The following is an 8,970-nucleotide window of genomic DNA, read 5'->3' on the forward strand; positions in this document are numbered from 1 at the left end:
TTCTTCCTCCCTGCTGCTGCTGCGTCTATTTTCTTAAAGTTCACTTCTGGTGGGATCACATTCTCGCACTAAAAAAATCATTAGCTCCCTAATCTACAATCCCACTCCTAGGTATTAACCCTCCCCACCAAAAAACGAAAGCATATATCCCTCCAAAGAGAAACTTTTTTCCTCTTTTTTTTACGAACAATTTGTTTACAGTTGTTTATAAACTGGATACAACTCATATGTCCGTCGACAGAAGCATGGATAAACAAAACGTGGTATAGTCATGACTTTTAGCATTAAAAAACAATGAACTGTGCTTCCCTGGTGGCGCAGTGGTTGAGAGTCCGCCTGCCGATGCAGGGGACACGGGTTCGTGCCCCGGTCCGGGAAGATCCCACATGCCGCGGAGCGGCTGGGTCCGTGAGCCACGGTCGCTGAGCCTGCACGTCCAGAGCCTGTGCTCCACAACGGGAGAGGCCACAACAGTGAGAGGCCTGCGTACCGCAAAAACAAAAAACAAAACAAAATAAAACCAATGAACTACTGACACACCAACAACAGGAATGAATTTCAAAATATTATTTTGAGCAGAAGAAGCCAGACACAAAAGCGTGTCCATACCGTGTGGTTCCATTTACATGAAGTTTAAGAAAACACAAAACTAAGTTATGATGATAGAAATCAGTACCATGGTTGCTTACGGAGTAGGGCTTAGCTAGAAGGGACAACAGAGAACTTTCTAGGGTGATGAAAACATCTGTATTTGGAGGAATTAGTAAGATAAGTATATACATTTGTCAGAACTCACTGAATTGTACACTTAAGATCTGTGCATTTCACTATATGCAAATTGTACCTCAATTAAAATAATTAGTAGCTCCCTACTCTCTATTTAATTATGTACAAATTCATCTGCCCAGTCCATACAGACGGAAAGTAGATTAGTGGCTGCCAGGGGCCGGAGGAGGGGAGGATGGGGGTGGCTGCTAGTAGGTGTGGGAGCTCTTTTTGGGGTGATGAAAATGTTCTGAAATTAGATAACGTTCATGGTTGCACAACTCTGTGAATATACTAAAACCCCTGAATTGCACACTTTAAAAGGACGAATTTTATAACATGTGAATTATTTCAATAAAAAAATGTATCTACCCAGGATTTCAGACAGTCATGAAATGGTTCTAAACTAGCTTTCTAGGTCAAACTCACTCATTGGTGGTCCCTGAGCATCCCGCCCCTCCATCTTTCCTCACATCGTTCCCTCTTCCCAGAATCCCAACACACCCAACATGTCCACTTGTGAAATTCTACCCATCACTCACGGCCCATCTCAAACACTTTGGCTTTCCTAGTTCTCCCTGCAGGACATGGCCACTCTCTCCTCTGAACTGCTGGTACTTGGTAGAGCTGTCTCGCGGGAAGATCTCACCGTTTTCTGCCTTATATCTATTTGTGCATTTGTCTGGTCCTTCTGACTCCATTACAAGATGAGTGAGGACAAGAACTGGGCCCTGCTCTTCCTTGTATCCCTGACAGCACATCGATGTTGCACAATAAATGCTTGATGAATGGAATTAACTAAGATGAGTGACTCTACCTTTATCTATGTCAAGTCAGGAAGAAAATGACATCAACCCAGTAGCAGGTTTTGTGAGGCTGTGAGGTGATTACTTCCTCCTGGGGGTTCTCAGCCTTTGTGATATCCCAGGATCATCTGAGGGAACTATTACCTGCCATACTCCAGACTCACCTCCAAGGTTCTGCTTTCCAACTGGAGTGAGACCCAGAAGAATCCCAGGTGATTCTGCTGCAGGTGACCCACAGACCACATTTGGGGAAACCCTGACTTTGAATTGCACATCTGCAAAGGAATAAAAAGAATGATTTTACTTAATTATTTTCTCTAGCTGTTTTATCAGCTAAATTCTTAAGTTTCTTATGGGAACATCCTCCTACTGGGAATGGAAGGGGCTACATTTGTCAGATGTCTTTCAAATAGCCCTTAAAAAGGTGGCATTATTCGTGACTTGTGGGTAATATGCTGTGGTAACTTCTTGGCCACGCTGGCGCTACCTGCAGCCCAATCACATTGGTACCGCAAACGATGGGGCAAGTGGTAACCTCCAACTTCCCGGTTTCACAGTCCCACCTTGCCTGCAACTTGACTTTGGGCACTTTGTTATTCCACAGGAAACCTCCCTGGATGGGGTGGGATGGGTTGTGGACGGGGTGTGTGTTTCTCCACACTGAGTTCTGAATGTAGGCTCTGAAGAGTAGAAAAGCTTCATATCACATAGGCGAAAAGGATAATACCCCCAGAAACCACTCCAAAACTCATCCTGAAATTTTAAAATGCGTTTCCCAAAGCCAACGCAATCTAAGGATCTAAGAAATATAATGACTCACTTGCATTTTAAACCTAAAAATCACAGACACAAGGTTCCCCTCTCACAGTAGTCATACATGCAAGAGGAGATAAAAATGTGTTCAACAAACCCTTGACCTAGACGGAAGGCCTGGCACACCTCCTGGCACGGTAGAGAGCTCTGAGAGATGCAGACACTCCAGCTGAAGTACAAAGAGCTGAAAGAGCAGAGAGCCGTGTCTGTCCTGTGCTCATTTTCCTTTCATTGTGTCCCTCACTTGATCCATCAGTGGCTCCATCAGTGCCTACAGGACTCCCAAGAGCAAAGCAAAGGCTGATGTTCCAGTGATGAATCACCTGGTTCCTGAGCGAGCCTCTGGTTTTCTTCAGATCCCAATGGCTGTAGGTCTCCAATTTTCCCCTCCCCTTTTACCAGTTTCCCCTCCCCTTTTACCAGTACCTCCGGGCAGGGCTTCGCATATAAAGCCTCAGCCAGGGAGCACTCTGAATTGGGTGCTTGGTGGGGAGTGAGCTGGGTTCAGGGTGCAGCACCAATTGCTTTGGTTCTGAGATTAGCGTTGCATCCCTCCACCCACCCACCCAAGTGTCACTGCAACAGTAGCACTAAGGGTGTGGGAGCAGACCTCACCTAATTGTACATCTTCCCACCTCACGTCACAGATTGCATTTGATTGTGCCCAAGGAGGGCACACTTGCTGGCTGTGCGTTGATGCCTGGGTAGTGTTTATTTGCCTTGCAATCTGGAATGGCCCCTGTGCTAGCCATTCAGAGCTGACCAGTCTCCCAAGAGGTCTAGGCTGGTGGATCCTGGACATCTTGTTGCACCAGAGTTAAGGGCAATGACAGAGGTCAACAGAAAAGAAGGGAAAGGCGATTAAGAAGCAATTCCTTACCTGGCCTGGCTGTTTCTCCCCCTACCCCTCCCACACTCTCACCCCTAATCAGCCCTAGATGTACATCCCCAGGGTAAAGAGGATGTGGGAAATGCCGTCTGAGAGCATTGCTGAGGCGAACTTGGGAGAGCTCTGCAGCCATGAGTTTCAGAGACATTCTGTGGCCTGGGAGGCCCAGAGATCAGAACAAGAAAACCTCAGGGCTCAGGAAGTTTGGGCCCACTCTGGGGTGACCTTGGATATACTGAGTGCCTAGAATCCCTGACCTAGAGCCGCTGCTATTCTAGAAAAGACCTAACTAGAACAAGCCCATGGGCACAATGGCTTCATTCTCCGGGTTCACCCCAGTGGCGATCATCGTTCAGCAGCTGCAGCTCCTGGTAGAGGCCGGGGGCCTTTAGGTAGGCTGAGAGTTCTCTCTCCAGCCACGAACAGCTGTGGGTCCTCAGGCCGTTACTTAAACTTCCTGTGCTTGATCTGGAAAAGGAATATCTCCCTGTTGAAATAATGCATGTCAGAGGTTCAGTACTGTGCCTGTGCTAAGCAAGCATTCAATTAGTAGCTGCTATTTCTCTTGGTATTATTCGTACTTCACAATATTATTAAAAACAGTCTGACAGTCATTTGAAATCCATCTCCGCTTGTCCCCATGTCCCTCAGGCACTGATGCCGGCGTGAATGGAGTAGCCTTAGCAAAGGAGCCGGCAACTCAGGAACTCGTGGCCCCTCTAGTGGTGTGACGTCGGAATCTTCGGCAGTGGGAGGAAAGGTTTCCTCTCCAGGCTCACTTTGCATAGAAAAGAAAGGACAAGTGAAGAACAAAATTGTTTACTTTTGCTTTGCTGTGCAGAAAATGAGGTTTACTGAGCCAAGAGGAGGTTGTTTTCAGAACTTTGGTGGGTTTGCCAGGTCTGGAGGGTTATGAATGAAGCCAGTGATATGACCTGTTAGCACTCTTTCTGCCCACATGCAGCCCTAGACTTTACGAAGACAAGCTTTTCCAAGCCCCCCCAGACCCTCAGGAGGGACGCATGTCGCCTGTGCCTGCCCCACATCTTCGCCGGCAGGTCAAGGCTGGTCGGCAGACCAAGGACACAGTCACAGGACTCAGCTCCAGGAAATCAGGAAATAACTCAAACCAGCCTCTGACCCAGATTCGGCAATTCCAAGTTAAATTCCCTAAACATTTGTAAAGACTTAAGGAAGGAAAGCAGCGAACAACCTTATTTTTTCCTGAAATATTGGGATGAAAATTGGAGGCATGTATAAACAAAGAACAGTATTTGTAGACCTTCCCTTGGGATCACAGAAGTTATAAACCCGAGAGATGAAAGACTGGTGCAAGCTCTTAGTGATACCCCTTCACCTCCCAAGATAGAGCTCAAGCTCCTTAGCCTATGGCCTCCCTCCACTCCAGCCTTGGGGAGAAACTGGATAGTGAGCTAGGACGTCGGGACGGGAGACCTGACAGTATTCATCAGACTCTAGTTTTCAAGCAAAACTCAGGCCCGGAAAAGCTTTAGCCCAAGAGAAGGGATGGCCGCTGGTAGATCACTGCAGGCTGATCCACAATGAGGCCTGTGGAAGAGCTGGAATCTTAGGACTTGGGAATTACTAATTACGTGCTTACATCTTATCAAAAGAGAGCCAGATCATACGTTTTGTTTTTAATCCTACCACTTATTATCAGTGTGAACTTGGGTGAGTTACTTACGAAGCCCAAACCCTATTTTCTTCGCCTGTAGTAATACCTACCTTACCTACCTCATGGTTTTGTGAGATTGAATGCGTTTTGTAAAAGTGAAGCACTACACAAATATAAGTGGGTTGCGATGATTACCTCCAGAATTCTGGATCCTTGGAAGAAACAATGACAAGGTGATTGATCATTTTCAAGATGCTTAGAAAAAGGAAGAAAAATCCAAAATAGCTTTAAAAACTAGGTGAACTTGATAATATAGAAGAAAAAAATTAGCATACTCAGGCTAGGAAAGGTTTACTGAAGTGGGAGTTTCAGACACCATGTGTATTAATCAGGGTTCTCCAGAGAAACAAAACAGTGTGTACATGTATGTATGGATATCTCCTAGCCTCAGAGAGAGAGAAAGTTTAAGGCACTGGCTCATGTGATTACGGAGGGCTAGCAAGTCTGAAGTCTTCAGGGCAGGCTGGAGACCCAGGGAAGATTTGATGTTGCAGCTCAAGTTCAAGGCAATCTGAAAGCAGACTGCCCTCCTCCTGGGAGACCTCAGGCTTTTCTTTGAAGGCCTTCAACTGATTGTATGAGGCCCACTCACATTGTGGAGGATAATCTGCCTTATTCAAAGTCTACTGATTTAAATGTTAATCACATCTTAAAGAATTCCTTCACAGCAACATGTAGACTGGTGTTTGACCAGATATCTGGGCAACATGACCCAGCCAAGCTGACACACAAAATTTACTATCACACCAAGTAATCCAGCACTGCCACTCAAATAGTTAGGCAGGTTCTAAAAAACCACAGCAGTTGTAGAGACCAGACAAATAACAAGGAAACAAATTGGGTAATCTCAGGACTTCATCAAGAGCTGAAGGGAAAGTGAAAAAGCATTAAAAACTAGAAGAAATTAGGCCAGATCACTCAAGATGTTTATAAAGAAATAGCACAAGTGTGTAAGAATGGAAATGAGGAACACTACACCTGAAAGGAAGATGAAACCAGCAAGAAATGCAGAAGGTACCAAAACAAACAAAGACACCCACCAAACCCAGGCCATAACATTCTGCGCCCAAATCCTTTGCCCAGCTCCCCAGGCCTCTTGCTTGGGGTCCAAGTATTACAGAAACTGCTTCCATAGCAGCAGAGCCAGGCCACGACCAAGAGCTGTTGGAGAGGAGGCCTAAGCCGGCCTCCACTAGGGGAAGGACTGTTGGAGAGGACCATGAAAGGCAGAGGTGGTCATTAGCGTCTTGGGTCTAATGTTTTAAAGATATCAGGTGTGATCTGTAGACCAATGAAGACTCAACTGTATTAGAAAAATAAAACTGGATGAGACCAGGGGCCTAAAAAGTTTCCTGAGAATCTGTAAACACTGGCTGGATACAGGGGAGCCAGCTCTAATGACGAGCAGACAGAGCCTTTGAGCTCCCAGATTTTTTTTTTTTTTAAGACTATGGAGGACAAAAGTTCCTTTTGAGTGGAAGTATGAGCAAATGCTGTATTCATCTTTAAACAGATGGGGGCTGGGAGGTGGAGATGAATTAATATAGTAATTATAGACCAGATAGCACAGATAACTAGGGAAATTTGATTGAATCATTCATTAATCTCTGCATCAAAGAGCACAAAACACCTGGAAGCAACCAACAGAGCTTTTTGAAATGTCCAAGGAAAAGAAGGTTCAAGTGCACCTTGCTTTTTAAATTTGGGCACACCCACCCACCACAGTCACACCATCCCTTAGCCCAGAACTCCTGGATTTATGTTCTCCTCCAGCCTGATCTTCCAGAGGGCTAGGACCACAGAATCCAAGAATACAAGTAGGACATGGTTTCTGCCCGCCAAGAGTACTAAGTGAGGGAGACCAAAACACATATTAATCAAAGAAAAAGCTGATTGCAGTTAAAACACAAGGGAGAATTCAGACTTAAGCAATAACTCTCAACCAGCAGGATGACAACATTGGAATTTCCTCTGAGGGAGAACGGAAGACTTTCTGCCTTTAGATGTAGAGATGAGACTAAATATAAACAGCCAGCCCTCTTGGGTGGTTAGACCTTCACCTGCCCCGGAATAGAGTCTGGGGCAGGTAAAATGGCGAGGACCCTTCCACTGTATCATTCTAAGACACCCTCATTTCAAAGTTGCTAAAAATAGAAGCATAGCGTCTGGTATGTAACAATATACAATATTGCAGCTGTGTCTTTATGATGAATAATAATACTTTGGAGTTATATGATGAGGCAATCACTTTGCAAATGCAATCTCATTAACCCTCACAGTATTCTGATTAGGTAGGCAGGTGGCAAGTGATCTGAACTCAGTTTGCAATCGAAGCAACCAAGACACAGAGAAGCTCAGAAACTTCCCAGGGAACACATGGTTTCTGTGTCAGAGCTGGGAACGTCGCCCAGATCTCCCTTCCCCAGACCTGGGGCTCAGAGCAGTGGTCCAGAATGCTTCTAAATCTCGGGAGCAGAGCAAACACAAAACGGGCGCCGCCCTGGATGTAGGCTCTAGGAAAACGCTGCTGATTTCTCTCAATGGATGCCAGTGCCACCCCGAGATAAAAAGTTGAGTGTTTCTTTTGTCTATCCTTTCTCTCCGGCAATTAATTAACCTCTTCCTCCCTCCAAAATCCAACCCGTCTTGAAACAAACCAAAGAAATTCTAAAACCACACCAAAACCTCTTTATGACTTCTTTCCTGGTGCCCTTAACTGTCTTCTGAGCTTTTGTTTTCATTCATGGGTCCAATGTAATCGCAGCTCGAGTGTTTAAGAAAAAGTCACTGTTTATAAGTCTTCAAACACTCAGACAGGCACCCCTTCTCAATGGCTTGGTCCTCTGAGTCCTGATTTTATTCATTTCTTTGTTAATAGAGAAAAAAAAAAAAGATTCCTTTGCTTTTCTAAACAAGCTGGGTCTTTCCCTCAGACTAGAGGAACAGGTTTGGTGATGCTGATATAAAATCACAGGAAAATGACACCATTAGTCAGGAAACATTTGCCAGCCGAGAGTAAAGGAGCTTTCCCGGCCTCTGGGGAAAAGCCTACGTTTGTTTATACGGGAATCCTGAGATTATAGGGGAACTCGGGTTTTGTGTTTTTTGGGGTAAGTTTGCCTGGCTCCCTTTGAGACATGACACACGGCCACATCTTCAAATTGTTAATTATGTACTGCCCCCTAGGGATTTTCGTTTTGCTGGTGGCAACCTGCTTCAAATCCTACAGGAAATATTTATCAGCCGGCTTCAGCCAGTATTTGCCTCATAGAAAGCTGTACCTTTTTGTGACCTTGTTGTACGGAATCCAACCCTTTCCCTAGCAAATCGCATTCATACACTTTACTTTTTTGGATTGTCCATTTCCCCCTCCCTCTTTTGTCTTTATTTTATTTTCCTGGGATGGCTTCATTTGCATAATCTGGGGTAGAAAGATCTCTCTCTTTCAAAGCTCTGCTTTTCCCACCTCCTCTACATTTCCCCTGTGGTTTTGTAAACATCTCTGAATGTGGGGAAAAGAGGAAGAGCAAACTGTGAACTAGAGACACTTTACACATATGCACTTACATATTTATCTGTACCTACTGATGGAGGAGTTCTCCATACTCTGAAATGTGCTCTATGAAATCCCATTTAAATAAAAACTTTTATCAGAAAAATGAAATAGCTTTATGATTGAATAGCACTTTGCTTCTAATTACCAGCCATCGAGGGTGATGAAATGACCAAGACGACATTCTTCCCCAGGAAGACATCCCTGCCCTTTAGTTTAAAGTTGGAGGAAAAAATTTCAGCACCGTATTCCTTCACAGAGGTTCTCTCAGACTGGGTAATGGTCTTTACCTGTAATTAATGACATTTTGGTATCTGATAAGAATGTTGCAAATATGCATGTTTTTAGTGTTTGTGTAGTTTTGTTTTGTTTTTAATAATAGATGAGACAGCCCTGGTAGGAATCTTTCTTCATGCATTATATATTTTTTAAAACACACACACACACA

The 8,970-nt window shown here is 44.7% G+C and overlaps 1 long non-coding RNA gene across 1 annotated transcript; it reads right to left on the reverse strand.

Moving 5' to 3' along the window:
* Nucleotides 1–217: 217 nt before the first annotated feature.
* On the reverse strand, nucleotides 218–8,082 carry LOC137225844 (uncharacterized). Its single transcript, XR_010944056.1, has 3 exons — nucleotides 7,649–8,082; nucleotides 1,736–1,846; nucleotides 218–482 (listed from the first exon to the last, which is right to left on the reverse strand). It is a non-coding gene; the product is annotated as an uncharacterized lncRNA (long non-coding RNA).
* Nucleotides 8,083–8,970: the final 888 nt, after the last annotated feature.

This window comes from Pseudorca crassidens, chromosome 6 (genome assembly GCF_039906515.1).
Source record: "Pseudorca crassidens isolate mPseCra1 chromosome 6, mPseCra1.hap1, whole genome shotgun sequence".
Lineage (NCBI taxonomy): Eukaryota > Metazoa > Chordata > Mammalia > Artiodactyla > Delphinidae > Pseudorca > Pseudorca crassidens.